Source organism: Notechis scutatus, unplaced genomic scaffold, assembly GCF_049901735.1.
Source record: "Notechis scutatus isolate UNSWTSFEM ecotype Mainland unplaced genomic scaffold, rNotScu1.2 NSCUSCF68, whole genome shotgun sequence".
NCBI lineage: Eukaryota > Metazoa > Chordata > Lepidosauria > Squamata > Elapidae > Notechis > Notechis scutatus.
In genome coordinates, this window is record NW_028263170.1 from 120,950 (window position 1) to 129,979 (window position 9,030).

A 9,030-nucleotide genomic window follows, 5' to 3' on the forward strand; every position below is an offset into this window, starting at 1 on the left:
TTCCTTTCCCTTCCCTTCCCTTTCCCTTTCCTTTCCTTTCCTTTTCCTCCTCCCTTTCTCACCTATTGACTTCAGTTCCTTCCCATCTTCCTCTTCTGCTTCTTCCTTTTCCTTTCCTCCTCCTATTTATTTCCTTTCCTTCCGTTCTAATCCTGCCTTCAAAAGAAAAGCTCCTGGGGTGACTTTGAACAATCCTCAGGGGAGTCTGAGTTCCCATGGAAAGACAAGGGGGAGAGACACATCCACCTCCTTTGGGGGTCTCTCTGACCCCCCCCCCCAATTTCTTCCCCTCTGCTGGGACTCATGTCCCCCCAGGTCTTTTTTCTAAACTAGCCAAACCCAATTCCTGCAACCATTCTTAATATGTCTTAGTCTCCAGGCCTTTAATCATCTCAGTTGCTCTTTTTTACACTTTTTCCCAAGTCTCAACATCTTTTTTGTAGTGTGGTGACCAAAACTGGATGCGGTATTCCAAGTATGGCCTTACTAAAGCTTTATAAAGCAATACTAATACTTCTCATGATTTTGATTCTATGCCTCTGTTTATACAACCAAGGACTGTATTAGCTTTTTTTGCCTGTTCCTGCATACTCTCTCTGAGTTTGTCAAAATCAGCTCTTTTAACTCCGAAGACACTGATTTGCTTTTGTTCTACCGTTTGTGTCTGCATTATATTGAATTCTAATATGACGTGGTCGCTCTCACCCATCAATTATCACATTAAACAATCAATTATTATAACCTTCTAAGCACCAATTCCACCCGTGCTTTTTTACAATTTTGTAAACAACAAACTAAAAGACTCAAGGTCCATCCCACCCTTGATAGGACCTGATGGTAAAGACTGCAACGACGACACCATTAAAGCCAACATCTTTAACACATTCTTCGGCTCAGTATTTGTAAACAGCAATGGATCATGCCCAGTATTTCCTAGCCGTACCACAGATAACAACAATGATCTAATACATATCGATTTTACAGAAGACAATGTTGAAAAATCACTACGCAATCTAAAACCATCTCTATCTATTGGACCGGATGGAATATGTGCCTACTTCTTAAAAAAGCTATCCACTGCCATAGCCAAACCTCTAAGCATAATCTTTGAAAAATCTTTCAGGACCAGCTCCTTGCCTAACCTATGGTCACAAGCCACAGTCATCCCCATCTTCAAAAAGGGAGACCCAAGCCTAGTTGAAAATTACAGACCAATCTCCTTATGCTGCGTCACCTGTAAAGTCATGGAATCAATTATTAACCAATCCATCATCCTCCACTTAGAGACAAACAACCTACTCTCCAATAAACAATTTGGTTTCAGAAAAAAACTATCCTGTAATCTGCAACTCTTACACTGCAAAAACATATGGACGACACAACTCGACCAGGGCAAACCAAAGACGCAATCTACATAGACTTCTGTAAAGCCTTTGATTCAGTGGTACACGACAAATTACTCCTAAAAATAAAATCCTATGGTATCTCTGGACAACTGCATAACTGGATAGAAGCATTCCTGGCAAACAGACAACAAATGGTCAAAATTGGGAGCGCCCTATCAAATTCTGTACCTGTCAATAGTGGTGTCCCCCAAGGCAGTGTTCTAGGACCAACTCTCTTCATACTCTACATAAATGACCTCTGTGATCATATTAAGAGCAATTGCGTTCTTTTCGCTGATGATGTAAAGCTGTTCAATACCACAGACAATACTGCTACCCTACAAAAAGATCTTGACTATGTATCAGAATGGTCAAACAAATGGCAACTTCAAATCTCAACAAATAAATGCTCTGTCTTACATATTGGCAAAAAAAATCAGAAAATAAAATACAAGCTGAATAGTCAAGATCTTGTTGATGACCCAAGCTCTGTAAAGGACCTTGGAATACTCACCTCTAATGATCTAAGTGCTAGAGCCCACTGCAACTACATAGCCAAAAAGGCATTAAGAGTTGTTAACCTAATTCTACGTAGCTTTTTCTCTGGTAATATCACACTACTAACCAGAGCATACAAAACATTTGCTAGACCAATACTCGAATACAGTTCATCAGTCTGGAACCCACATTACGTATCTGATATTAGCACAATTGAGAAAGTCCAGAAATATTTCACAAGAAGAGTTCTCCACTCCTCTACTCGTTGTAGAATACCTTATGCCACCAGACTTGAAATTCTAGAACTAGAAAACCTTGAATTACGCCGTCTTCGGTCTGATTTAAGCATGGTATATAAAATCATACATTGCAATGTCCTACCTGTCAATGAATACTTCAGCTTCAACCATAACAACACAAGAGCACACAATAGATACAAACTCAAAGTTAACCGCACCAAACTTGATTGCAGGAAATACGACTCAGCAATAGAGTGGTCAATGTCTGAAATGGCTTTCTACCTGGAAAAGCTCATCGGAAGTGCTGGCGCGCCATCTTTTTTGATGAAAACGTGCTTCCGGTGAGCTTTCTACCCGGAAAAGCTCACCGGAAGCACTTTTTCATGAAAAAAGATGGCGGCGCCCAGCAAGCCGCGGCCCGGTAGGAGTTGTTCCGCGGACCGGGACCGGTCCGCGGACCGGTGGTTGGGGACCCCTGCTTTAGGGTATTCGCAGCTTGTGGCTCTCACAAGGAACAATATATCCTTAACAGCTTTCAAGGTTCCAAGTCACTTTCTCCTGTCTTGTCCCGGTTAGAAGCAACTTTCACTTTCTCCAGCTTTCTCCCTCCTGCACTTGCTTACCCGGCTGCAGCTTTCTTCGTGGCGGCCATTGCTGACCGCCGTTCCTCCGCCTTGGGAAAAGGGAGTTTAGCCGGCTGGGGAGGGGGTTTGCGGCACCCCCAAACCCCTTGCCGGATCCCCCTATCTTCAGCTGCCTCTACGGGGCAGCTATATCCCCCAGATCCAAATGGATCTGGGGAACCTTGGCGGCGAACGCAGCAGGGATTGCGCGGTCGCAAATCCCTGCCACTGCCGAAGGCTAGCAAACCACCTCGATTTCTGAGTTTGCCTCAGGGGAGACCCTGGGAAGAAGAGGAGGAGGAGGAGCTGTTCTCCTCAGTGGTCCATTATCGGCTCTGTGGAGGCTGCACATAGACCTGTATTTTTTCTCAGGGTGGCTGCTTAATATTTCCTCAGCCTGGTGAAGTATGTTGTGTGAATATGGTCCTTGAAGGAAGAAAAGCTTCCCCTGTTTTTTTGTCCCAGGCAATACTTTTATCTTCCAAAAGTTCCTGGGATAAGCAGTCCAATACTAGAAAGGCTTCCATGCAAAGTTAATTTTATTGGATTATATCAGATATCCTCAAATTATAACTCACAGATATGCAGAGATTCATATAATGTCCAATATTTGCCCCAGTGATCGTCTCCATGGTGTGAAAAGATGGTTATCTTCATCCCACAGCGATATACCAAAGGAAGACTCCAGCACGATGCTGGGGTCCAGGTAAGAATGCCCAAAACCTCCCTCAGGCCTCCAGAGGTCAAGTCAGTGACCCATCAGGATTACAGATGTGACCATGTGACATGAACTACATCTCCAAGAGGCATTAACTACATTTCCCATGAAGCATTCCCTTAAGGGGACTTCTCATTCCCAAACTAGCTATATACTGTCTAACCAGCACACCCTGCTTGTTTCAGTTATAAACTATCGTCCAGCTTTTCTCTGATGAATTCATGTACTGTGGGATGCCCATCATTCACTGAGCCAATTGATCCAACTTCAGAAAACAAACCATGGTTAAAAGTTGCCAGTGTGAATGCAGCCATTGGTGAAGTGAGCAAGTTGTGTGGATGTGACCAGAGAGAGTTGGTAATTTCACCCACCCACCCCAGTTTCTCTCCCCGCAACCAGCCCTCTGGAGACCCAGAAGAGGATGGAGGAGAGACCCTCCCCATCCAGGTCTGGCTTTGGGAACCAGGAGCTCAGCCAGTCTTAGGAGGGGGCAAGAAGGCCTTGGATCCACTTCAGGATTTAAACAAAGATTAAATTTATTCAAGGTGCCGAGAAGGAAGGTTTCACAGACAGAACACAGCTAAAAAAAGGATAAAGAAAAACCAAAGACCCCAAAGCCATTCAAACGCGGCTTTTCCTCAGGCCTTGGAGGCTGACTCAATGGATGGAACCCGGGTATCCCTCCATGTCCCCTATGACAGGGGTCCCCAACCACCGGTCTGTGGACCGTACCGGTCCGCGGAACAAGTCTTACCGGGCCGCTGAGTTGCTGGGCGCCGCCATCTTTTGATAAAAAGTGCTTCCGGTGAGCTTTTCTGGTAGAAAGCTCACCGGAAGCACTTTTCATCAAAAAGATGGCGGCGCAGCGCTTCCGGTGAGCTTTTCTGGGTAGAAAGCCATTTTCTACCCGAAAAGCTCACCAGAGCGCTCGCCGCCATCTTTTTGATGAAAAAGTGCTTCCGGTGAGGTCACCGGAAGCACTTTTTTCGCCAAAAAGATGGCGGCGCCCAGTTGATGCCGTACCGGGCCGCGGTGCCCAGCTGATGCCGGTACCGGGCCGCGGCATAAAAAAGGTTGGGGATCACTGCCCTATTAGACCCAGGCCTGGGAAGCCCCACTGAATTGGGGGGGCCGTGTTTCCAGTGGAGGAAGCCCAGAGCGACCCTGGAGGTCTTTTTTTTTTGTAAAATTTTTATTTTTTAAGACAAACATATACAAACAAAACATAAAAACATAAAACCATCTTCCATTTTACATACATACAGTGTGTCAGTTGGTTACAAATCTTTTGTGCTATCCTTTCATAGTCATTGCTCACGGTTTATATAAATTCTCACATTGTCAAACTAACATATGTTTATCTATTTATCAGTTAATAATCATCCATGACTAAACTATTTATTCCATCATTTTATATGAGATATTCTAAATTTTATTGTAAAATTTATATTGTACTTTCATCCAATGGTTATATGTATCTGTATTATATTTTTTTATCGATCTATTAAACTTCTATTACAAAATTTCCTAGTCTATTACATTACCATGTCTTTTTGTCCAACCATTGATAAAACAAATCCCATATCATATAAAATTGTTTATCTTTATCTTGTTCTCTAATTTCAAATGTCAATTTACTCATTTCAGCACAGTGCATAATTTTCTTAGTAACTTCCTCCTGCATCGATTTTTTTTCATTTTTCCAGTTCTTCGCAAATACAATTCTAGCTGCTGTTAAGACATTTACAATCTAATATTTCAGTTCTTTATTGCATATGTCTGGTATGACTCCCAATAAATATATCTCTGGCTCCAAGTCTATATCATTTTATCATTTTTTCCAACCATGTGTGGATTTTAGTCCAATATTTGCGTCTGAACATGTCCATCACATATGGTAATATGAACCAGGTATCTGATGACATTTCCATCATTTATCTGATTTGTTCTTAAACATTCTCGCAATTCTCGTCGGGGGTAGATGCCACCTGTGAAACATCTTATACAAATTTTCTTTATATGCAGTTGACATTGTCATTTTATAATTTTGAGACCACAATTTTGCCATTTCTCTAAATCAATCCCATATCCAAAATTTTCCCCCCAAGCAATCATCATTTCTTTAACTTGTTCTTCCTCCAATTCTAATAAATGTCCAAAAAATTTTTAATTATCTTTTCATCAGTACCCATCAGAATTTTATCTAAATCAGTCAACTTATCATAGACACCTTCTGTTTTAAAATCTTTATAAAATCTAGATTGTATTTGCAAATATGAAAACCAATTCATTTTACACATTATTCTTCCAACGCTTGCATAGATTTCAGTTCATCGCTTTTCATTCAGTATTTCACCATATCTAACTGTTTGTTCTTTTTATATATTATTGGATAAGAAAAAGCTTCAATGGTAGATATCCATAATGGAATCTTTCAATAATATTGTCTTTTTATCTTCTCCCAATTTAAAAACAATGCCTCTCGAATGTAATGTCTTCTAAAATACCTCTGTGTTTTAGTTCCCTTATACCAGAGGAAAGCATGCCATCCCAGCAGCAAGTCATGGCCTTCTAAAGTCAATAATCTACTATTCCTTAACATTATCCATTGCTTTACCCGCATCAAACTTGACGCTTGATAATATAATTCCCAGTTGGGCAAGGCAAACCCTCCTCTTGTTCTTGCATCTTGTAACAGTTTAAGTTTTATTCTCGCTTTCTTACCCTGCCAGATGTATTTCAACACAATTTTATTTAAGTCTTCGAAAAACTCTTTCCCTAATTGAATTGGAATTGTTTGGAATAAGTATAAAATTCTAGACAATACATTCATCTTAATTGTAAATATTCTCTCAATCAATGATAATTGTAAGTTTTCCCATTTTGTCAAATCTGTCGCAATCTGCTGTTTGAGTTTAAAATAATTATCCTCCTTCAATGTGCTACATCTTGATGTGATATATATCCCTAAATACTTATGTTGTGAATCAATAAAAGTTACTAGCATAAATGCAAATCAGGGTTTGGAAACACGCACACCTGATTGGCCCTTATACAACAACTAGGGATTGGTCCATTGCTAGTCCCTGATTGGCCACCATTTGGGCACTTCTCATTGTTTATAAGTTTGAACTTGTTGCACATGTCATTGGTTAATAAGGTAGCAGATAATCCTATAAAAGGGTTGCTGTTACCCATAGCCTTGCTCTGTTCTATTCTATTGTTATTATTAAAGAGTTGAAGTCACTGTCAGATGTCTGGTCTCCATTATTCCCCAAACTTAACACTGGCGATGAAGGTGGGATTCGGAGACCGAAGAGCTGACTGAGTTACAGAGCAACTAACAGAGCACGTGGTCGAACACGCACCATCAACGGCAACATGGCCAGCGGTGCTGTACCACCCGCTCCATTCAACCCAGAGACCGAAGACTGGGAGGCATACATGGATCGGTTCCAGATGTTTCTGGAGACCAACAATTTGAAAGATGCAACAACCGGAAAAAAAAGAGCTATCTTTCTAACTCACTGCGGGCCTACCGTGTTTAAAATGGCAAAATCACTTGCCAAGCCTGCAGAGGTAAAAGAGATGGACTGCGACGTCCTCGAGCCTTTACTACGGGCTCACTACGCGCCCACCGTGCCAACCTTAGTCAGAAGACATGAATATTACCAGAGGGACCAGCGGAAGGGCGAAAGCCTTGCCAATTACATCGCGGACCTCCGCAACCTTGGAGGCCTCTGCGGATTCGCCGACTTAGAAGAAGCCCTCCGGGACCGCCTGGTTCTGGGCCTAGAAGACCGCACAATCCAGAGCAAAATTATGGCTAAGGGGGACATCAGCCTCAACGATGCCCTTAAAGAAGCCTCGGCAGCGGAGGCGACCAAGAATTCGGCCGCCCGAATGCGCCGCACCAACGCACCGCTACGTAAACTCGCCAATGATACCTCGCCTCGCTCAGAGAGACACCCGGTATCGACTCACCATGAAGACCTAGAATCCCCATCAGAAAGCGATGAGGAAGAGGTCAACCGACTCCGAACGGAACGAGACCAGTTCACGCAACCCTCCTTCCGACCGTGTGCAGGATGTGGGGCGAATCACCCACGATCCAGCTGCAAATTCCTCAACGCAATCTGCCGCAATTGCGGGAGACGAGGTCACATCGCAAAGGTTTGCAGAAGCAAACAAAACTCCAAACCCCGACAGGCCGAATGCCAGTCTTCAGGATTCTTCGGCACACACCGTGAAAAACTGAACCACCAATGGGGAAACCACTCCTACAGAAACAAGCCATCCACCACGTCCACCAGGCGTGAAGAAACCAGGCGTGAAGAGACCCACCAAACAATCACCATAGGCCACGCTACATCCCTTGATGCCGGGAAAATCCGAGTAAAGGTCGCCATCGAAAACAAACCTTGCATGATGGAGGTAGACTCGGGATCTTCCCTCTCGATGGTGTCGTGGAAAACGCTCCAACAGCTCATTCCAACGATTCGCCGCCAAGACCTTAACCCTCAAAGGGTTATACTCAAAGACTATCAGGGCAACCGAATTCCCGCCGTCGGGTCCCGCAGATTCCAGGTCTCTTTCAAGGACCGTGCATCCCGCTCTACCACTGACTGTCATGGACCGCGACAGGCCTAGTCTTTTAGGCCTTCAATGGTTCAGGCCGCTCGGAATCACTGTAGCCGGAGTCCACGAGCCGAGAGCAGCAATTGGGAGGAGGCACTCGTGCAAGAATTCCAAGACGTTTTCGCAAATGGACTAGGCAAGTACAAGGGGACCCCGATCTCGTTTAACTTGAACCCTGAGATAGCACCCATCTGCCTTAAGCCGCGTCGGGTGCCATTCGCCTTGAAGCCTAAAATCGACGAACAGCTCGATAAGCTAATAGCGCAGGGCGTGCTGGAACCCACCGACCACGCCCGCTGGGAAACCCCTATAGTGACGCCTATCAAGCCTGATGGGTCACTAAGAATTTGCGGAGACTACCGGGCCACCTTAAACCACGCACTACAGCAGAGTGCATATCCAGTGCTGGTAGTGCAACACTTGCTCCATTCCCTGGGTGGTGGGAAAGTTTTTGCTAAACTAGATCTAGCCCAGGCGTATCAGCAGTTGCCTGTAGATCCTACCATGGCAGAAGCGCAAACCATCGTAACGCATAGGGCGCATTTAAATGCAACCGGCTCCAGTTCGGGTAGGCGTTGCCCCCGGAATCTTTCAGAGTTTAATGGAAAGGTTGTTACAAGGGATCAGAGGGTCGTACCATATTTCGACGATGTACTCATCGCCGCCCTAACAAAGACATCCTAGAAAAACGACTCAGAGAGGTCTTACGAAGATTCCAAAACGCAGGCCTCAGAGTTAAAAAAATAAATGCCAGTTATGTACTGAAAAAGTAGAATTTTTGGGATACCTCCTGGACAGCCAAGGAATCCATCCCACCGAAGACAAATTAAGGGCGATTAAAAAGGCCCCCACTCCAAGGAACAAGGCAGACCTACAGGCGTTCCTTGGACTTATCAACTTCTATAATGTCTTTTTACCCCACAAAGCAA